The sequence below is a fragment of the Ranitomeya variabilis genome, chromosome 5 (assembly GCF_051348905.1).
Source record: "Ranitomeya variabilis isolate aRanVar5 chromosome 5, aRanVar5.hap1, whole genome shotgun sequence".
In the NCBI taxonomy this organism is placed as follows: Eukaryota; Metazoa; Chordata; class Amphibia; order Anura; family Dendrobatidae; genus Ranitomeya; species Ranitomeya variabilis.
Genome location: NC_135236.1, coordinates 46,655,814 through 46,679,756, shown reverse-complemented (window position 1 = coordinate 46,679,756; position 23,943 = coordinate 46,655,814).

Here is a 23,943-nt window from a genome sequence, read left to right as displayed (position 1 = left end):
CAAAGTCGGGTTTCATGAAACCCAACCCGATCCTAGTGTGGGATCGGCCATGAGGTCGGCGATCTGCGCGCAAAAGTCGCGTTTCGTATGACGCTTTCAGCGCCATTTTTCAGCCAATGAAGGTGGACGCAGAGTGTGGGCAGCGTGATGACATAGGTCTCGGTCCCCACCATCTTAGAGAAGGGCGTGACAGTGATTGGCTTGCTTTCTGCGGCGTCACAGGGGCTATAAAGGGGCGTGCACACCGACCGCCATCTTACTTCTGCCGATCATAGCATAGGGAGAGGTTGCTGCAGCTTCATCAGAAGAAGGGACATAGTTAGGGAGGGAAGATTAACCCCCAAACCGCTTGTGCTGTAGCGATTTCCACTGTCCAACACCACCTTTTTTTTGCAGCGACAGTGGAGGCTAGATTTCTGTGTATCAGCTCTGTAGCTTATTAGGCTCCCTGATAGCTGCATTGCTGTGTGTACGCCGCTGTGCAAACCAACTGCTTTTTTAAAAGCAAAAATCCTGTTGCTCCTTTCTGCTCAGTTATCTTGTTTATTTGTCCACACTTTTGTGTGCAGCAGTCCTTTTTATTGCTGCCATACTTGTCCTGAGATCATTGTAGGGAGATTGAAATTGTACTACAGTCCTTGGATTTTTTCAGATATCTTCCAGCTACTTGCTGCCACTTACATTGTGTTGTGTTATACACTGGGCCTCAGTTTTGGTTCAGTCTCCCAAAAAAAATAGGGAGATTCAAATTCTCACAAAGTGGATATACTTCAGTGCTGTTAGTTTGTCGTATATCAGCCAGCCACGTTCTGCCATTTACATTGTGTTGTTTTACGCACAGGGCCTGAGTTTTGGTTCAGTCTCCCCAAAAAAAGGGAGATTTAAACAAGTTTATATACACCTTCTACCTTTTTTTACAGTACCATATAACAGTTGTTATTTTGGTTAGATTTTCCAAAAAATGAGGAAGTCTGGTGAAAGAGCCCATGTGCGGTGGTTGCCAGCTGGTACTGATGGTGGTGGTGGTGGAGCATCTGGTGGTAGTGGCAAAAGCACAATAGCACCTAAGGCTGGAGGTGTTGAGCCAGTGTCATCGTCTGGCTACACAAGGCCTCGAAGGCTCCCTTATCTGGGAGTAGGAAAACAGCTTTTAAAGCCGGAGCAGCAGGAAAAAGTTTTGGCTTTCTTTGCTGACTCAGCCTCTGACACTGGCACAGGGTCCCTCATAGTACAATGAAGTGTCTCTGACGGTGGTGGTGCACAACCAACGTCAGACACACCGTCGTAATATGAGGGGCCCTGTGCCAGTACCGCCGCCCACGAGAGAGTGTTCCCCCCCAGCTCGAATAGTGCTCTACCACTTGCAATACTTACCTCTCCCTGCTCCACCACTGTGTAGTCTGTGCTGTTAAATCCTTCAATGGCACTGCCAATACAAATTTGTTGAAATGATAGATGATAGTTAAAATATACAGGGGCCCTGGCCTCCACTTAGACCAGCTAATACTTTGCGCCTACTACCACTGTCTGCCACTCAGCAGAGGAGCCCACCCCTGTACCTAGCAATGCCACCTGTTTATTCATGAACAATTTTTTGGCAGACATTTAGCCCACTTTATTATTTGGGCCTACTAACTGTGTCTGCCACTCATTACAGCTTTCCTCCACTGAACAAAGCAACGCCGCCACTTTAGTCCTGTTACCAATTTTGAACTGCATTTAGCCCACTTTATTATTTGGGCCTATATCTGTGTTTCCTCCTCATCCTGCCCATTGCCCAGCCACTGCTAGATGAGTCTGCTGGTACATTGACCCAGACCACTACATTCCCCTTGCACTCTACACAGCCAGAATCTGTCCCTGCTGAATGTAAGGTTCCCCTTCCCACATACTATACCACCTTACACGGGGACAAAGAGGAAGGTGCAGATGAAAGTGCAGGTTCCTTCATCAGGTGTGGGGGGCATACTCGTTGGCGACGTCACTGGCACAGGGCCCCTCATAGTACGAAAAAATGTCTCTGCCGGTGGGAGGCACCACCCGCCATCAAACACACCGCCGTACTTTGAGGGGCCCTGTGCCAGTGCCAATGCAAACGAGTGTGCCCCTCCTGCTTGCTCAGGATCACAGCACTTGCAAAGTTGAAATACTTATCTCTCCCTGCTCCACCGCCGTGACGTAGTCCGCGTTTCCTGGGCCCACGAAAATCTTGAGCCAGCCCTACCCCCCCACAACTTTAACCAAATGACCCCCAGTTTTCAATGCCTAACTATTATTATAAAGTAAATTAAGATTGACAAGCTTCAGTAATAAGAATTGATGTTTTTGGCATTAAAATAGGCACTGTAGGTGTTTTCCTGTCCTCCACTCACTACAGACTTTGATTCCCCATTGACTTGCATTGGGTTTCGTGTTTCAGTCGGCCCCCGACTTTTCGCAATAATCGGCCGATTTCACCCGACTTTTGACAAAGTTGGGTTTCGCGAAACCTGACTCGATCCAAAAAAAGTAAAAGTTGCTCAACTCTATATCATTGTACTCAGTATAACAGCGCCAACGTGACACTGTTTCTAGGTTACTGAGCACAATCCTGCTGACAGATTCCCTAGAAATACTGTCCCAGGTCCTGTCCCATGTTAAAATATGGCCTGCTGGCTGAACCACACAAAGGATTTAATATAGTAAAATGTAGTCTGCTTTCTGAAGCATGCTGTTCGTACAAACAATTTAGATTCTGAAATGGGAACTCCTGGCTGCAGTAAAAATAATAGCACTAAATATTTATGCACTGAAATGTGGCATTGTTTCAGGACCATGGTATTAGCACAAATAATTAATATTTTCACCAGTGCTTATACTGGGGATATTATATCTGATAGGCACATCCGCATGTCAACTGAAATTGCTCTAGTCTGACCCTTATCGAAATGAACAAGGCCTGGATTGGGCCAGACTACTCTACACCACCGGATTACAGCAGCGGAACATAAACTCAAATTCAGTGGGGGTTTTTTCTGGTCTATTTCCATGCACATATTCCCATCCAAACATTAGTATATGCTTCAGGATTTCATCTTTTTTGTGTGGTCCTCCTCCTCCTCCTTGATCACCATATCAACAGGGTAATCATGCTTCCCTCACTATAAATTTTTTAAAGGTGTTTATGATACCATCATTAACAATAGTTAGAGGCCTAACTCGAACATTCTTTGATATACCCACCAGTGGAAAATGTTTTTCAGCCCATGCACTTAGGGTATTACCAGTCTAGGATACCCACTCCTTAATAAAAAAATTTCTGAGGCCCTCCACTACGTCACTTCATATGGGTATTGGAGTGCTTCCTTCTAATTTTTGGCATCTCTTGCACTCAGTACATACACTTTACTAGTGTAGGAGACCCATTCCTTAGTAATGGGAAAAATGCTTTTCTGAGGCTTCAACTTCTAGTTGAGGGAACCTTTTTGGAAACCAAAAAAGCTGGTGGGTTCTATTAGTATATGATCCAGTGCCTTGTTGTGATCGGTCAGGTGGTGGTCACATAGGGAGTTCTCACACTGCATGCAGTATATCACAGCCGGGACAGGAGAGTTTGCACAGTAAGTACAGAAGATCCTGGTCTCCTCCATATCAAGATGAGCAGATGCAAAATCCTCCATTTTATTCCCAAACAGGCTTGATGAAATAACAGTCCTTGATGCTGAAACAATAAACTAATTTCTTTTTTCAGGGCTAATTCAAATACATTCTATACTGCTACAATAATGCCGCTCTTTTCTGCACTTCTTCTACGGTGTAGTGCGGCAGTTTGTATAGCGCATGAAAGGCATCTAGTCAGAGATTATTGCTTTATAAATTCTAAGCCTTGCTTCAGCTTCTTTTCATGGACTCATTGACTGGTTCATTTTTTTATGGTGATCTGTACTTACAAATTAATTAAAGCTGCCAGTATTCCTTGCGGTCCTGTTATGACCCCAGTGGACAGGGTCTCAGAGGAACGTGTAAGTCTGCGAGATTCAAAAATCCAGCTCATAGGGCTGTGGTAACTGGGTTGACCAAATAGCTACTCCTAACGCCAACACTAGAAGTAGCCGGGGATCATGCCTACGGATCGCTAGATGACTCGCGCCAGCCGGAGAATCTAACTACCCCTAGGAGAAGAAAACAAAGACCTCTCTTGCCTCCAGAGAAAGGGACCCCAAAGCAAGATACAAGCCCCCCACAAATAATAACGGTGAGGTAAGAGGAAATGACAAACACAGAAATGAACCAGGTTCAGCAAAGAGAGGCCAGCTTACTAATAGCAGAATAAAGAAAGGTAACTTATATGGTCAACAAAAACCCTATAAAAATCCACGCTGGAGATTCAAGAACCCCCGAACTGTCTAACGGTCCGGGGGGAGAACACCAGCCCCCTAGAGCTTCCAGCAAATGTCAGGATACAGATTGGAACAAGCTGGACAAAAATACCAAACAAAACAAAAGCAAAAAGCACGGAAGCAGACTTAGCTTGAAATACAGGAACCAGGATCATAGGACAAGAGCACAACAGATTAGCTCTGATTTCAACGATGCCAGGCATTGAACTGAAGGTCCAGGGAGCTTATATAGCAACGCCCCTGAACTAACGGCCCAGGTGAGGATATAGGAGAAGCTCCAGAGTCAAATCACTAATGACCACTAGAGGGAGCAAAAAGCAAAATCACAACAGTACCCCCCCCTTAGTGAGGGGTCACCGAACCCTCACCACGACCACCAGGGCGATCAGGACGAGCGGCGTGAAAGGCACGAACTAAATCGGCCGCATGAACATCAGAGGCGACCACCCAGGAATTATCTTCCTGACCATAGCCCTTCCACTTGACCAGGTACTGAAGCCTCCGCCTGGAGAGACGAGAATCCAAGATCTTCTCCACCACGTACTCCAACTCGCCCTCGACCAACACCGGAGCAGGAGGCTCAGCAGAAGGAACCACAGGCACAACGTACCGCCGCAACAAGGACCTATGAAACACGTTGTGGATAGCAAACGACACAGGAAGATCCAGGCGAAAGGATACAGGATTAAGGATTTCCAATATCTTGTAAGGACCAATAAAACGAGGTTTAAATTTGAGAGAGGAAACCTTCATAGGAACAAAGCGGGAAGAAAGCCACACCAAATCCCCAACACGTAGTCGGGGACCCACACCGCGGCGGCGGTTTGCAAAGCGCTGAGCCCTCTCCTGTGACAACTTCAAGTTGTCCACCACAAGATTCCAGATCCGCTGCAACCTATCCACCACAGAATCCACCCCAGGGCAGTCAGAAGGTTCCACATGACCCGAAGAAAAACGAGGGTGGAAACCAGAGTTGCAGAAAAACGGCGAAACCAAGGTGGCGGAACTAGCCCGATTATTAAGGGCAAACTCAGCCAACGGCAAGAAGGTCACCCAATCGTCCTGATCAGCAGAGACAAAACACCTCAAATAAGCCTCCAAAGTCTGATTAGTTCGCTCCGTCTGTCCATTGGTCTGAGGATGGAAAGCAGACGAAAACGACAAGTCAATGCCCATCCTACTACAAAAAGATCGCCAGAATCTGGAAACGAACTGGGATCCTCTGTCTGACACAATATTCTCAGGGATGCCGTGCAAACGAACCACGTTCTGGAAAAACACAGGAACCAGATCGGAAGAGGAAGGCAGCTTAGGCAAAGGAACCAAATGGACCATCTTGGAGAAGCGATCACATATCACCCAGATAACAGACATGCCTTGAGACACCGGAAGATCAGAAATGAAATCCATGGAGATATGTGTCCAAGGTCTCTTAGGGACAGGCAAGGGCAAGAGCAACCCGCTGGCACGAGAACAGCAAGGCTTAGCTCGAGCACAAGTCCCACAGGACTGTACAAATGACCGCACATCCCTAGACAAGGAAGGCCACCAAAAGGATCTGGCCACCAGATCTCTGGTGCCAAAAATACCTGGGTGACCTGCCAACACCGAGGAATGAACCTCGGAAATGACTCTGCTGGTCCACTTATCAGGCACAAACAGTCTGTCAGGTGGACAAGAATCAGGCCTATCAGCCTGAAATCTCTGCAACACACGTCGCAGATCTGGAGAAATAGCTGACAAGATAATACCATCCTTAAGAATACCAACAGGTTCAGCGACTCCAGGAGCATCAGGCACAAAGCTCCTGGAAAGAGCATCGGCCTTCACATTTTTTGAACCTGGTAAATACGAGACAACAAAGTCAAAACGGGAGAAAAACAATGACCAGCGGGCCTGTCTAGGATTCAGGCGTTTAGCAGACTCGAGATACATCAGATTTTTGTGATCAGTCAAGACCACCACACGATGCTTAGCACCCTCGAGCCAATGACGCCACTCCTCAAATGCCCATTTCATGGCCAACAACTCCCGATTGCCCACATCATAATTTCGCTCCGCAGGCGAAAACTTCCTAGAGAAAAAGGCGCAAGGTCTCATAACAGAGCAATCAGGGCCTCTCTGCGACAAAACGGCCCCTGCTCCAATCTCTGAAGCATCCACCTCAACCTGAAAGGGAAGCGAGACATCAGGCTGGCACAAAACAGGCGCCGAAGTAAACCGACGTTTCAACTCCTGGAAAGCCTCCACGGCAGCAGGAGCCCAATTAACCACATCGGAGCCCTTCTTGGTCATATCCGTCAAAGGTTTCACAATGCTAGAAAAGTTAGCGATAAAACGACGGTAGAAGTTAGCGAAACCCAAGAACTTCTGAAGACTCTTAACTGACGAGGGCTGAGTCCAATCAAGAATAGCTCGGACCTTGACTGGGTCCATCTCCACAGCAGAAGGGGAAAAAATGAACCCCAAAAAGGGAACCTTCTGTACACCAAAAAGACACTTTGAGCCCTTGACAAACAAAGAATTTTCACGCAAAATTTTAAAGACCATCCTGACCTGCTCCACATGCGAGTCCCAATTATCAGAAAAAACCAGAATATCATCCAGATAAACGATCAAAAATTTATCCAGATAGTTCCGGAAAATGTCATGCATAAAGGACTGAAAAACTGAAGGGGCATTAGAGACAGGGCCGGCTCCAGGTTTTCATGGGCCCTTGGGCGACAGAACCTCAGTGGGCCCCCTTGTGGAGCAAATCATGTGGCGACAGTAAAACAGCAGGGACCACAGAGACCCAAATATTTTATTTAGAAAAAAACTATGTAAACTTTATAAAAACACTAGTGCAAAATAGAGAAAGTGCAATATATCAGGGAAACTTTTGATAAATTAGCTTCTCTGTAAGTTGTAAACTTCTAAACAAATTTAAACAATTTATGCCTTTTGCTAGATCTTTAACAGTAGTTACTTTTCTTAGGTGCTCCTTTAAACCTTTCTTCTTGATTTCTCTGAAGCAAAACGGTGTATAACGTCATTAAAATCTACACACTCAGCTTCTTCTGCCTCAATGGAAAGAACGGCCAAAGCATTTAACCTGTCCTGAGACATCTGGGACCTGAGGTAGTTCTTAATCAGCTTCAGTTTGCTGAAGCTCCTTTCAGCTGATGCCACTGAGACAGGAACAGTTAACAGCAATTGCAATGCTAAAACAAGATTAGGAAATGTCAAGTACAGTGAGTGAGACACTATATACTGCAAAGTCTCTTGTGGGCTTAGATGATCATCTGGCAACATCCTAGCCAGTGTTTTACATTCTTCCAGCATATCCTCCCCATCAACTGCTGGATCAGAAAAGTTTAAACAGTGTTGCTCCAGCACCGATCCATCAGAGGCTGATTTCTTGAGGTCCGTTAGAAATCCAAATTTGGTAGTGAATTGTTTCAAAAAATTAAATCTTGTATCTATTTCCTCAAGGACGGTGTTAAGCAGAGGCTTGAAGTAAGTTTCTTCAAATTCAGTCCTTGTGTCTAAAAATGACGATCCACTACTTGCTTGCTGGCATGCTGGCTCTTGACAATCTTTATCACTGCATTGTCGAGTTTTTTTTCTCATTCTGTGAGTTGGGTACACAATCGGGATATCGAGCTTTTCACAAATACCAGCAGCTTTACTTTCTGCTGTTTTGAATCCTGATGACAAATATTCTTTAAAAGAAGCAGTCACAGATTCGACAAGTGGAAGGACATCAGCGAGATTAATGGTCTTTGTCTGGACAGCCAGGCTAATTTGATTAACCTGCAGAAGGACATCATACCAAACACATAATGAGACAACAAAAGGGTATGAGCATATGCAGTCTAATAAAAACTTTGCCTCGCTGTATGTGTCACTTGAATATGTAGTAGTAGTACCATGTACAAATACTTCTAGGGCTTCGACAAGCTGGGGAAACTGTAATAAAACAGCTTTCAATGATTGAAGACGAGCACACCACCGTGTCTGAGACAAAGCCTTAAGTGTCAACTGTGACAAATGCTCTTTGGCCACTTCCCACCTTTTTGTCGCTCCAGAGAAAAATGTATAAAGGCGATTTAGGACGTCATAAAAACGTTTGGCTTGGCTCGAACTTTCAGCAGCGTGTACAATGACAAGGTTCCAATTATGTGGCGAGCAGGGTACAAAAAAGGCATAGGGATTTTTTTCTAAAATTATGGCCTGCACTCCTTTGTATTGCCCCCTCATATTGGCACCATTGTCGTAGCATTGACCTCGAATGTCAGATACACATAATCCATGTTCGCTCAGTCTTTCCAAAACAACTGCAAGACTTCTTCCAGTTGTTTCTGTGACATGAACGAATTGCAGAAAACTTTCCTTTACCTCCACTGTTTTTGTTATTTTATCAATCTCCACATATCGCAGCACAAGTGACAACTGCTCTTTTTTGGAGATGTCTGGTGTACAGTCCACTATTATACTGAAAAATTTAGCTTGTTTTACCTTTTGAATTATTATTTCAATCACTGCTTCTGCGATCAGTTGCAAGAACTTGTTTTGCATATCCTTACTTAGGTAGTGGACATTGGTTCCTTCTTTAGCACGCTGCAAGTGTTCCTTCAGAACCAGATCAAAATCGGAGATTAACTCCAGTAACTGCAGAAAAATTCCATTTTGTTCTGTAAACACTGTATCTGACGATCCTCTAAATGGCAGATTATTTTTTGCCATCCATCGAATAACTTTTAACAATCTCAACAATACTTCACGCCACCGCTGTTCTTCTAAACGGAGTTGTTGGCGCAAATCTTTATCAATAGTTCTCTCTGAACTGATGCTTGCCTCTAGCTCTTTCCACTTGACATAATTAGACATGTGGCTGCTAGATACTTCATGGAGGTGCAAAGATCCCTTACCACCGACATGCTTCCAGTCTTTAAATCCACCTGGGCTGGAGAATATTGATCTACTTTGATTGTCAAATAACCGACAACAAAAACAATATATGGAGTCACCAAGCATTGAGTATATTAGCCAATCACGTGGAACCTTTTCTCCAGTACCTATCACCCTGTAATAATGAACAGAAGAAAATCGTCTCTTACTACCATCCGGAAAATCTGTGAGTGGAAAATCGTGAAGATTTACTTGTTTAGGTCCCCTTTTGATAGTTTGGCATCTCTGAAGGTTGGTGATTACATCAGGCCATTTTGCTGGATCATCACTGAGTTCTGGCACAGGTCCAGGATGACAAGGCAGGACTGGCTGGTCTGGAGAATCCAAAGGCATGTCACCTATTTCCTCAATGTTGGAACACGCTTCTAATGAGCCACTAACATTTGGCTGCACATCAGACATGGTAGAAATCACAGATTCTTCATTCTCTTTAGATGCACTCTTCCTGAAGAAACGATCAATAGAAGGTAGCTTCTTGATTTTGTCCTCCAATAACTGTTTATCTTTTCTTTTCTGACTTCCAGACTTGTACTTCTTTGTAGGAGGTCCATGTTGACTTGCCAGTTCTTGGCCTTGATCCGTGCTATCCATTTTAGCCTAAAAAAAATAAAAAGGGATCGCCGCCATCATCTCCGCATCACCGTCATTATTTTTCCTATCACCGCCATCATGTCTCGATCATCTCTGCATCACCGCCATTATTCTCTGCATCAGCACCATCATGTCCCCATCATCATCATCTCTACATCACTTTCATTATTCTCTGCATCACCGCCATTATAAGACCACACCGGGTACCACTCCTTTCAGCTAAGAACAGGAAACTGAGGCTACAATTTGCACAAGCTCATCGAAATTGGACAGTAGAAGATTGGAAAAACGTTGCCTGGTCTGATGAGTCTCAATTTCTGCTGCGATATTCGGATGGTAGGGTCAGAATTTGGCGTAAACAACATGAAAGCATGGATCCATCATGGTGTCATGGTGTGGGGAATATTTTCTTGGCACTCTTTGGGCCCCTTAGTACCAATTGAGCATCGTTGCAACGCCACAGCCTACCTGAGTATTGTTGATGACCATGTCCATCCCTTTATGACCACAATGTACCCAACATCTGATGGCTACTTTCAGCAGGATAATGCGCCATGTGCATGTCATAAAGCTAGAATCATCTCAGATTGGTTTCTTGAACATGACAATGAGTTCACTGTACTCAAATGGCCTCCTCAGTCACCAGATCTCAATCCAATAGAGCATCTTTGGGATGTGGTGGAACGGGAGATTCGCATCAGGGATGTGCAGCCGACAAATCTGCGGCAACTGTGTGATGCCATCATGTCAATATGGACCAAAATCTCTGAGGAATGCTTCCAGCACCTTGTTGAATCTCTGCCACGAAGAATTGAGGCAGTTCTGAAGGCAAAAGGGGGTCCAACCGTTACTAGCATGGTCATATATATATATATATACCATGCAGTGTACTTACAAAAATGCTGTCAGGCGGTGAGCGGCAGTGGCTTCAGCGGACAGGATGCTCGCATCCCCGGCGTTGAGTGTGCGCTGATGTTCCACAGCGGCTTCAGCGGCTCAGTTTGCGCTGCCATGCGCCGTGGCTCCAGCGGACCGGACGGCTCCCTGTGTCTGCGCTCCTATGTCACATAGGACCAGTGGCGGACACAGAGGCCAAAGGGCCCATGTTCAAAGAATGGTCCTGGGGCCCCCCTTCCCCCATATATAGTGTATAACGCAGCACTTCCACATGTAGTTCAGTCAAGGAAAGTAATGTTTATTCATTATATTGGCTGTGTGCGCACACACTCATTCTCACTCACGCTGCCACGCACACACACGCACGCACGCACACGCACTCACACACACACACACTCACGCACACACTCACTCACACACTCACACATATATACAAATACATATGATATATACACAGTAACACATATGTGTAACATAGTGGACGTTAATTGAGTACTTACTGGCTGCTGTCTGCTGGTTCTGGCGGGCAGGTGTGGTGACAGTGGTGTGCACTGCAGCGTATATACAGCGGCGGTGAACCTGCCGATACGAGGGGAGATGGGGAGATCGAGATGGGCAAGTGGACGGCCGAGTCCGACGGCCGTGGTCTGGAGCCGGTGGCTCTGTGACTGTGACACAGACAGAGCCACCTGTGTCCTGCGAGCCGGCGGGTTCTGCGTCCGGAATTCCGCCGGGGTGCAGCAGTGGCTCGCTTCCGGGTCCAGCAAGCAACGGCTGAAGGACGTTCCGCGTGGAGGGGCCGGGCAACATATGGCTGGGCGGGGCTTTCAGCGGGGACTCCGTCTCCTCCGTCCCCTCGCTCTGTCTCTGGATCGGCGAGTCGGCGGCCAGTCCCAAGTAAGAAAAAAAAAATTAAAAAAAATTGCCGTCGGATCCTGGGGGCCGGGGGGCCCCCAGAAGTCAGGGGGCCCCGGCATCTGCCCGACCCTGCCGTCCGCTGACGCCGGCCCTGATTAGAGAGCCCAAAAGGCATCACCAAGTACTCAAAATGACCTTCGGGCGTATTGAATGCGGTTTTCCATTCATCCCCTTGCTTAATGCGCACAAGGTTGTACGCACCACGAAGGTCTATCTTGGTAAACCACTTGGCACCTTTAATCCGGGCAAACAAGTCAGACAACAGCGGCAAAGGATACTGAAATTTGACAGTGATCTTATTTAAAAGCCGATAGTCAATACAAGGCCTCAAAGATCCGTCCTTTTTAGCCACAAAAAAGAATCCCGCACCAAGAGGGGAAGAAGACGGACGGATGTGTCCTTTCTCCAGAGACTCCTTGATATATGAACGCATAGCGGTATGTTCAGGTATCGACAGATTAAACAGTCTTCCCTTAGGAAATTTACTGCCTGGAATCAAATCTATTGCACAGTCACATTCCCTATGAGGAGGCAATGCACTGGACCTGGACTCGCTAAAGACATCCTGATAATCAGACAAATACTCCGGAACTTCCGAAGGCGTAGAAGAAGCAATAGACACAGGCAGGGAATCCTCATGAATACCACGACAGCCCCAACTAGACACTGACATAGCCTTCCAGTCAAGGACTGGATTATGGGTCTGTAACCATGGCAGCCCCAAAACAACCAAATCATGCATTTTATGTAGAACGAGAAAACGTATCACCTCGCGGTGTTCAGGAGTCATGCACATGGTAACCTGTGTCCAATACTGCGGTTTATTTTCTGCTAATGGCGTAGCATCAATACCCCTAAGAGGGATAGGATTTTCTAATGGTTCAAGAATGAAACCACAGCGCTTAGCAAATGAGAGATCCATAAGACTCAGGGCAGCACCTGAATCTACAAACGCCATGACAGGAAAAGACGACAGTGAGCAAATCAAAGTTACAGACAGAATAAACTTAGGATGCAAATTACCAACGGTGACAGGACTAACAACCTTAGATATACGTTTAGAGCATGCTGAGATAACATGTGTAGAATCACCACAGTAGTAGCACAAGCAATTCCGGCGTCTATGAATTTTCCTCTCATTTCTAGTCAGGATTCTATCACATTGCATCAAATCAGGTGTCCGTTCAGACAACAACATGAGGGAATTTGCGGTTTTTCTATCACATTGCATCACATCAGGTGTCTGTTCAGACAACAACATGAGGGAATTTGCGGTTTTGCGCTCCCGCAACCGCCGGTCAATTTGAATAGCCAGGGACATGGTATCATTCAGACCTGTGGGAATGGGAAAACCCACCATAACATTCTTAATGGCCTCAGAAAGGCCATTTCTAAAATTAGCGGCCAGTGCACTCTCGTTCCAATGTATCAGCACGGACCATTTCCGAAATTTTTGGCAATACACCTCAGCCTCGTCCTGGCCCTGAGACATAGCCAGCAAGGCTTTCTCTGCCTGAATCTCAAGATTGGGTTCCTCATAAAGTAAACCGAGCGCCAGAAAAAACGCATCAATATCAGCCAATGCCGGATCTCCTGGCGCCAACGAAAAAGCCCAATCTTGAGGGTCACCCCGTAAGAATGAAATAACAATTTTTACTTGTTGAGCAGAGTCTCCAGACGAACAAGGTTTCAGGGACAAAAACAATTTACAATTATTCCTGAAATTCCTAAACTTAAATCGGTCTCCTGAAAACAGTTCAGGAATCGGAATCTTGGGTTCAGACCTAGGATTTCTGGTAACATAATCTTGTATACCCTGCACACGAGCGGCAAGCTGGTCCACACTTGTAATCAAGGTCTGGACATTCATGTCTGCAGCAAGCTTAAGCCACTCTGAGGTAAAGGGGAAAAGAAAAAAAAAAAAAAAAAGAGAGAGGGAAAAAAAAACCTCAAAATTTTCTTTCTTATAATCCCACTTCTGCAATGCATTAAACATTTAATACTGGCCTGGCATACTGTTATGACCCCAGTGGACAGGGTCTCAGAGGAACGTGTAAGTCTGCGAGATTCAAAAATCCAGCTCATAGGGCTGTGGTAACTGGGTTGACCAAATAGCTACTCCTAACGCCAACACTAGAAGTAGCCGGGGATCATGCCTACGGATCGCTAGATGACTCGCGCCAGCCGGAGAATCTAACTACCCCTAGGAGAAGAAAACAAAGACCTCTCTTGCCTCCAGAGAAAGGGACCCCAAAGCAAGATACAAGCCCCCCACAAATAATAACGGTGAGGTAAGAGGAAATGACAAACACAGAAATGAACCAGGTTCAGCAAAGAGAGGCCAGCTTACTAATAGCAGAATATAGCAAGATAACTTATCTGGTCAACAAAAACCCTATAAAAATCCACGCTGGAGATTCAAGAACCCCCGAACCGTCTAACGGTCCGGGGGGAGAACACCAGCCCCCTAGAGCTTCCAGCAAATGTCAGGATACAGATTGGAACAAGCTGGACAAAAATACCAAACAAAACAAAAGCAAAAAGCACGGAAGCAGACTTAGCTTGAAATACAGGAACCAGGATCATAGGACAAGAGCACAACAGATTAGCTCTGATTTCAACGATGCCAGGCATTGAACTGAAGGTCCAGGGAGCTTATATAGCAACGCCCCTGAACTAACGGCCCAGGTGAGGATATAGGAGAAGCTCCAGAGTCAAATCACTAATGACCACTAGAGGGAGCAAAAAGCAAAATCACAACACGGTCCGCCAGAGTTTGTTGCTGCCATGTTCTAGAAAAATTCTTTTCAGGGCCGATTCAAATCCCTTCTATATTCCACAATACCTCTCTTATCTGCAATTCATCTATGGTGAGCTGTTGCAGTAGGTATAGCATATAGCCAACAGCTTGTCAGGGATTATTGCCTTGTAAATCTTAAGCCTCGCTGCTGCTTTTTCCATGGACTCATTGACTGATTCATGTTTTTTACAGTGTTCTCCACTCATAAATTCATCAATGCAGGCAAAATTAACTTGTTTAATGCATCCATTCACAGTTTTTCTGTAGCATCTGTATGTAAGAGGTAGTGGTAGGACCCTTTATGCTACTGGAGCTGTAATTACCACTTCTGACCTCTCGACTGCTTTGTTTCTACCTATTTATGGTTGCTTCTTTAAGTATGTTTGGGGTCAGAGTCCATCTGGAAGACCAATGGCCTAGGATGCAAACCCAGCTTTCAGAACCCGGCCATTACATTACGTCCCAAAATCTTTTGGGAATCTTCACATTTCATGAAGCCTTGCATGCAGTCAAGGCATCCAGGGCCAGAGGCAGCAAAACAACAACAAAGTATCTTTGAACCTCCACCATGTTTGACTGTAACTACTGTGTTTTTTTACTTATAGGCCTCATTCCATTTATAGTAATCAGTAGAATGATGTGCTTTACCAAAAAACTCTATCTTGGTCTCATCTCTCCACAAGATGTCTGCAGGCTCTCTAAAAGTAGTGGGGCTGTCTGCTGTCCCTCTATAAATTGTAAATTTGTAAATTGTATTTAAGTAATGAATCACTCATTACAACATCATACAGCAGAGAGTTCCATAGTCTCACTGCTCTTACAGTAAAGAATCCGCGTCTGTTATTATGCTTAAACCTTCTTTCCTCCAGAAGTAGAGGATGCCCCCTTGTCCGTGTCTCAGGTCTATGATTAAAAAGATCATCAGAAAGGTCTTTGTACTGTCCCCTCATATATTTATACATTAACATAAGATCACCCCTTAGCCTTCGTTTTTCCAAACTAAACAGCCCCAAGTGTAATAACCTATCTTGGTATTGCAGACCCCCCAGTCCTCTAATAACCTTGGTCGCTCTTCTCTGCACCCGCTCCAGTTCAGCTATGTCTTTCTTATACACCGGAGACCAGAACTGTGCACAGTATTCTAAGTGTGGTCGCACTAGGTGACTTGTATAGAGGTAAAATTATGTTCTCCTCATGAGCATCTATGCTTCTTTTAATGCATCCCATTATTTTATTTGCCTTTGTAGCAGCTGCCTGACACTGGCCACTGAGTATGAGTTTGTCATCCACCCATACACCCAGGTCCTTTTCATTGACGGTTTTGCCCAGAGTTTTAGAATTAAGCACACAGTTATACATCTTATTACTTCTACCCAAGTGCATGACCTTACATTTAACCCCATTAAAGCTCATTTGCCATTTATCAGCCCAAGCTTCTAGTTTACATAAATCATCCTGCAATATAAAATTGTCCTCCTCTGTATTGATTACTGTTGTGATTTTGCTTTTTGCTCCCTCTAGTGGTCATTAGTGATTTGACTCTGGAGCTTCTGTCTTTTCCTATATCCTCACCTGGGCCGTTAGTTCAGGGGCGTTGCTATATAAGCTCCCTGGACCTTCAGTTCAATGCCTGGCATCGTTGAAATCAGAGCTAATCTGTTGTGCTCTTGTCCTATGATCCTGGTTCCTGTATTTCAAGCTAAGTCTGCTTCTTTGCTTTTTGCTTTTGTTTTGTTTGGTATTTTTGTCCAGCTTGTTCCAATCTGTATCCTGACCTTTGCTGGAAGCTCTAGGGGGCTGGTGTTCTCCCCCCGGACCGTTAGACGGTTCGGGGGTTCTTGAATCTCCAGCGTGGATTTTTATAGGGTTTTTGTTGACCAGATAAGTTATCTTGCTATATTCTGCTATTAGTAAGCTGGCCTCTCTTTGCTGAACCTGGTTCATTTCTGTGTTTGTCATTTCCTCTTACCTCACCGTTATTATTTGTGGGGGGCTTGTATCTTGCTTTGGGGTCCCTTTCTCTGGAGGCAAGAGAGGTCTTTGTTTTCTTCTCCTAGGGGTAGTTAGATTCTCCGGCTGGCGCGAGTCATCTAGCGATCACCGTAGGCATGATCCCCGGCTACTTCTAGTGTTGGCGTTAGGAGTAGCTATTTGGTCAACCCAGTTACCACAGCCCTATGAGCTGGATTTTTGAATCTCGCAGACTTACACGTTCCTCTGAGACCCTGTCCACTGGGGTCATAACAGATTACCCTGCAGGGTTTAGTGTCATCTGCAAATATTGAAATTCTGCTCTGTATGCCCCCTACAAGGTAATTAATAAATATGTTAAAAAGAAGAGGGCCCAATACTGACCCCTGTGGTACCCCAGGGTGTGGAGGAGCATTTTTTATATTATTTATTTTCTCTTATATAGAAGTCATTATCGTGGAAAGAATGTTCCTTAACATTTTGTCCAGTCAAATCCATTTTAACTGCAGTTTTGTATGTTTTATTGTCAGTCTGTAAAAGTGGCATAATACTCTGAAAACATTGTTCCCAGCAGTGACCTGGGATTCAGAGATGCTTCCAGAGATCTTCCCTGTGCTCTTCCCATGCCATGTCAGCTCTGTTTCAGCAATTTTTAGACTCCCACAGACCTCTGGTGGGTGAGGGTGGAGGAGGGGGCGCTGGAAAATTGCTTGAGTTTCCCATTGACTCCCATTTTGCTCGTTACTCATTACGATTTGCTCAACTTGAGTAACGAGTACCCACGCATTTTAGTGCTCTCTCATCTCTAGAGATCACCAATCGAACATAAATAGTCTTTTACTAAACAACAATTTGATGAGGATTATGTTAAACAGATAGCAGGTTCATAGCTTCATGAATATTTCCTTTAGTGCATAAAGAATCTTCACACACATTCTCTCTTTTCTTCTCTAGGCTCTCTTGTTTCTGCCTCAACTAGTTTCTCTGGCTTGACCACAACCCAGCACAGTACTTCAGGACCTTCCCTAGTGCCCACCAATGGTACCACAGTCCAGTAAGTGAGAGTCTTGTGCTTCAACCCGCATCCTAGTTTTCTCCTAGTTTGCCAATGTGGCCTATACTTAGCTTCTCCGTTTGCTAGTGCCTCGGAATAACCATTGGTGCACTCTCTTCGTCTCACTTTCCCTGCTCTATCCTGGCCCTCTCTGGGTTGCCATCTCGGGCCCATACTGCATGGCGTCCTGTCCCAGAACCTGTCTCCAGTGTATCGTTCTGTCCTTCTATTGCTTTTCCTTTCTTTGCTCAGGATCACGCTATCCACTGCCTCGGTTTCCTCTCACAACAGGGACAATATTTCATGTAACTCTGCTCTCTGATCAGACTAAAGGTCCTCTTCTACTTCAGGCTGAGCCCTATCTGAACTTCTGACAGGAAACTGTCTCTGTCCCTTCGCTTTAGGCACTCCTACTCTGGGCTATTCCCAAACAATAACCCTAAGGCCGGGGTCACACTTGCGAGTGCAATGCGAGAAACTCACACTAGTCTCTCGCATCAATATGGGACCTGAGCGTGCTGCTGCATGTATTTCTATGCAGCTGAACGCTCCAGTCCTGAGTGTCGGCAGCAGTGTCGGGTATTGATGCAAGAGTCTCGCGCAAGTCTCTCGCATTGCACTCGCAAGTGTTACTCTTTCGATTGTTGGGAAGAACACACTATCACCAATAGCACATTTCACAATACACATTACACATTACAACAATACGCGTGTCTTCAGTGTCTTCAAAGAGAAACGTGGGCAGCATGTCCATCTCCTTACATTCTTACACCACTGCCAGCTTTGCATCAGATTCTGTCTCAACTTATCTCTACCATGGCTGAGTCAATTCAGTTTTGCTACTGCCAGCTCTACATAGAACTCTGTGACAAACATAGCTCTGCTTTCAGTCAGTTAACTCTGCCATATCTCTTCCAGCTCCGCATTGGACTCTGTGACAAACTTAGCTCTGCTATAGTGATGAGTCCACTAGTTTCCTTTATGCCATCTGGCTTACTTTGCTGCACTAATGACATCTGTTCATGCTGCATAATAGCTGATCATCCTGGCCTGGAGTTTCGAGGATCCATCTCACCAGCTGAGACTTAATAGATGGACAGATAAAGGTAAACCTAGAAAATTTGCTTCACCTTTAATAATAATAATAATAATAATAATTTTTATTTATATAGCACCAACATATTCCGCAGCGCTTTACAACTTATAGAGGGGACTTGTACAGACAATAGACATTACAGCATAACAGAAATCACAGTTCAAAATAGATACCAGGAGGAATGAGGGCCCTGCTCGCAAGCTTACAAACTATGAGGAAAAGGGGAGACACGAGAGGTGGATGGTAACAATTGCTTTAGTTATTTGGACCAGCCATAGTGTAAGGCTCGGGTGTTCATGTAAAGCTGCATGAACCAGTTAACTGCCTAAGTATGTAACAGTACAGACACAGAGTGCTATTAACTGCATAAAGTGTATGAGAACATGATGAGAGGAACCTGATTATGTGTTTTGGTTTTTTTTCTATTTTTAATAGGCCACACAGGGATAGTTAGGTTAATGCGTTGAGGCGGTAGGCCAGTCTGAACAAATGCGTTTTTAGGGCACGCTTAAAACTGTGGGGATTGGGGATTAATCGTATTAACCTAGGTAGTGCATTCCAAAGAATCGGCGCAGCACGTGTAAAGTCTTGGAGACGGGAGTGGGAGGTTCTGATTATTGAGGATGCTAACCTGAGGTCATTAGCGGAGCGGAGGGCACGGGTAGGGTGGTAGACTGAGACCAGAGAGGAGATGTAGGGTGGTGCTGAGCCATGGAGAGCTTTGTGGATGAGGGTAGTAGTTTTAACATTTAAGCCTTGCCCGAGATATGCCCATGACCAGAAACACCCGCTTCTGTGCACGGTTTTGTGACCTCAACCTCGTTTGCTGTCTGTTGTTCCTTTTTTTTTAAAGGGGTGTTTCCATCTCGTACATTTATAGAATATCCACAGAATATTCATCTGCTGCCAGTGGATAGGTGAATGGAAATTCCCACCTCCCGGTCACTGACAGCAGAATGTGTCAGCGCCACACACGCAAGATAGCTCTACTATGCATTAATGGCATATATCTTTTAGAAACCAACTTTAACCCCATTTACTATAGTAATAGTATTAACCCCTTCCCGACCTTTGACGCCACGTAGGCGTCATGAAAGTCGGTGCCAATCCGACCCATGACGCCTATGTGGCGTCATGGAATGATCGCGTCCCTGCAGATTGGGTGAAAGGGTTAACTCCTATTTCACCCGATCTGCAGGGACAGGGGGAGTTGTACTTCAGCCCAGGGGGGGTGGCTTTGCCCCCACGTGGCTACGATCGCTCTGATTGGCTGTTGAAAGTGCAACAGCCAATCAGAGCAATTTGCAATATTTCACCTATGAAAATGGTGAAATATTGCAATCCAGCCATGGCCGATGCTGCAATAGCATCTGCCATGGCTGGAAATCATGTTCTGCCCCCCCCACCGCCCCCGATCTCCTCCCCAGTCCTCCGTTCTGTCCGGTACCCCCCTCCGTCCCCCTGTCCGCTCCCCCGTGCTCCTGTCCGCTCCCCCCGTCCTCCGATCCCCCCCCCCTGTGCTCCGATCCACCCCACCACCACCCCCTCGTACTTACCGAGCCTCCCGAAGTCGGTCCGTCTTCTCCCTGGGCGCCGCCATCTTCCAAAATGGCGGGCGCATGCGCAGTGCGCCCGCCGAATCTGCCGGCCGGCAGATTCATTAAAAAGTACATTTTGATCGCTGTGGTAGGTTCTATCACAGCGATCAAAATAAAAAAAATAATAAATAAACCCCCCCTTTATCACCCCCATAGGTAGGGACAATAATAAAATAAAGAAAATATATTTTTTTTCTTTTTCCACTAGGGTTAGGGTCAGAACTAGGGTTAGAACTAGGGGTAGGGTTAGGGTTAGGGTTAGGGGTAGGGTTAGGGTTAGGGGTATGGTTAGGGTTATGGCATGTGCACACAGTGCGGATTTGGCCGTGGATCCGCAGCGGATTGGCCGCGGATCCGCAGCGGATTGGCCGCTGCGAATTCGTAGCAGTTTTCCATCAGGTTTACAGTACCATGTACACCTATGGAAAACCAAATCCGCTGTGCCCATGGTGCGGAAAATTCCGTGCAGAAACGCTGCGTTGTATTTTCTGCAGCATGTCAATTCTTTGTGAGGATTCCGCAGCGTTTTACACCTGTTCCTCAATAGGAATCCGCAGGTGAAATCCGCACAAAAAAACACTGGAAATCTGCTGTAAATCCGCAGGTAAAACGCAGTGCCTTTTACCTGCAGATTTTTCAAAAATCGTGCGGAAAAATCTCACACAAATCCGCAACGTGGGCACATAGCCTTAGGGTTAGGGTTGGAATTAGAGTTAGGGTTGGAATTAGGGCTAGGGTTGGAAATAGGGTTAAGATTAGGCTTGTGGTTAGGGTTACGGATAGGGTTAGGGGTGTGTTGGGGTTACAGTTGTGGTTAGGGTTGGGATTAGGGTTAGGGTTGGGTTTAGGGTTAGGATTAGGGTTAGGGTTGGAATTAGGGTTACGGGTGTGTTGGGGTTAGGGTTGTGGTTAGGGGTGTGTTGGGGTTAGGGTTGTGATTAGGGTTATGGCTACAGTTGGGATTAGGATTAGGGGTGTGTTGGGGTTAGTGTTGAAGTTAGAATTGAGGGGTTTCCACTGTTTAGGCACATCAGGGGTCTCCAAACGCAACATGGCGCCACCATTGATTCCAGCCAATCTTGCGTTCAAAAAGTCAAATGGTGCTCACTCCCTTCCAAGCCCCGACGTGCGCCCAAACAGTGGTGTACCCCCACATTTGGGGTACCAGTGTACTCAGGACAAACTGGGCAACAACTGTTGGGGTCCAATTTCTCCTGTTACCCTTGCAAAAATAAAAAATTACTTGCTAAAACATAATTTTTGAGGAAAGAACAATTATTTTTTATTTTCATGGCTCTGCGTTATTAACTTCTGTGAAGCACTTGGGGGTTAAAAGTGCTCACCACACATCTAGATAAGTTCCTTCGGGGGTCTAGTTTCCAAAATGGGGTCACTTGTGGGGTGTTTCCACTATTTAGGCACATCAGGGGCTCTGCAAATGCAACTTGATGCCCGCAGACCATTCCATCAAAGTCTGCATTTCAAATGTCACTACTTCCCTTCCGAGCCCTGACGTGCGCCCAAACAGTGGTTTACCCCCACATATGGGGTACCAGCACACTCACAACAAACTGGGCAACAAATATTGGGGCCCAATTTCTCCTGTTACCCTTGTGAAAATAAAAAATTGCTTGCTAAAACATCTTTTTTGAGGAAAGAAAAATGATTTTTTATTTTCACGGCCCTGCGTTGTAAACTTCTGTGAAGCTCTTGGGGGTTGAACGTGCTCACCACACATCTAGATAAGTTCCTTGGGGGGTCTAGTTTCCAAAATGGGGTCACTTGTGGGGGGTTTCTACTGTTTAGGCATATCAGGGGCTCTGCAGACGTAACATGATGCCCGCAGACCATTCCATCAAAGTCTGCATTCCAAAACGTCACTACTTCCCTTCCGAGCCCCGGCATGTGCCCAAACAGTGGTTTACCCCCACATATGGGGTATCAGCGTACTCAGGAGAAACTGGACCACAACTTTTGGGGTCAAATTTCTCCTGTTACCCTTGCAAAAATAAAAAATTCTGGGCTAAAAAAAATATTTTTGAGGAAAGGAAACACATTTATTATTTTCACGGCTCTGCGTTATAAACTTCTGTGAAGCACTTGGGGGTTCAAAGTGCTCACCACACGTCTAGATAAGTTCCCTTGGGGGTCTAGTTTCCAAAATGGAGTCACTTGTGGGGAGTTCCTACTGTTTAGGCACATCAGGGGCTCTGCAAACGCAACCTGACGCCCGCAGAGCATTCCATCAAAGTCTGCATTTCAAAACGTCACTACTTCCCTTCCAAACCCCGACGTGTGCCAAAACAGTGGTTTACCCCCACATATGGGGTATCATCGTACTCAGGACAAACTGGACAACAACATTTGGAGTCCAATTTCTCCTATTACCCTTGGGAAAATAAAAAATTCTGGGCTAAAAATCATTTTTGAGGAAAGAAAAATTATTTTTTATTTTGACGGCTCTGCGTTATAAACTTCTGTGAAGCACCTGGGGGTTATAAGTGCTCACTATGCATCTAGATAAGTTCCTTGGGGGGTCTAGTTTCCAAAATGGGGTCACTTGTAGGGGAGCTCCAATGTTTAGGCACACAGGGGCTCTCCAAACGCGACATGGTGTCCGCTAACGATTGGAGCTAATTTTCCATTCAAAAAGTCAAATGGCACGCCTCCCCTTCCGAGCCTTACCATGTGCCCAAACAGTGGTTTACCCCCACATGTGAGGTATCGGTGTACTCAAGAGAAATTGTCCAACAAATTTTAGGATCCATTTTATCCTGTTGCCCATGTGAAAATGAAAAAATTGAGGCTAAAATAATTTTTTTGTGAAAAAAAAGTACTGTTTCATTTTTACGGATCAATTTGTGAAGCACCTGGGGGTTTAAAGTGCTCACTATGCTTCTAGATAAGTTCCTTGGGGGGTCTAGTTTCCAAAATGGGGTCACTTGTGGGGGAGCTCCAATGTTTAGGCACACGGGGGCTCTCCAAACGCGACATGGTGTCCGCTAAAGATTGGAGCCAATTTTTCATTGAAAAAGTCAAATGGCGCTCCTTCCCTTCCGAGCCCTGCCGTGCGCCCAAACAGTGGTTTACCCCCACATATGAGGTATCAGCGTACTCAGGACAAATTGGACAACAACGTTCGTGGTCCAGTTTCTCCTTTTACCCTTGGGAAAATAAACAAAATTTCGCTAAAAGATCATTTTTGTGACTAAAAAGTTAAATGTTCATTTTTTCCTTCCATGTTGCTTCTGCTGCTGTGAAACACCCGAAGGGTTAATAAACTTCTTGAATGTGGTTTTGAGCACCTTGAGGGGTGCAGTTTTTAGAATGGTGTCACTTTTGGGTATTTTCAGCCATATAGAACCCTCAAACTGACTTCAAATGTGAGGTGGTCCCTAAAAAAAATGGTTTTGTAAATTTTGTTGTAAAAATGAGAAATCACTGGTCAAATTTTAACCCTTATAACTTCCTAGCATTCCTAGCAAAAAAAATAATTGTTTCCAAAATTGTGCTGATGTAAAGTAGACATGTGGGAAATGTTATTTATTAACTATTTTGTGTCACATAACTCTCTGGTTTAACAGAATAAAAATTCAAAATGTGAAAATTGCGAAATTTTCAAAATTTTTGCCAAATTTCCGTTTTTTTCACAAATAAACTCAGAAATTATCGACCTAAATTTACCA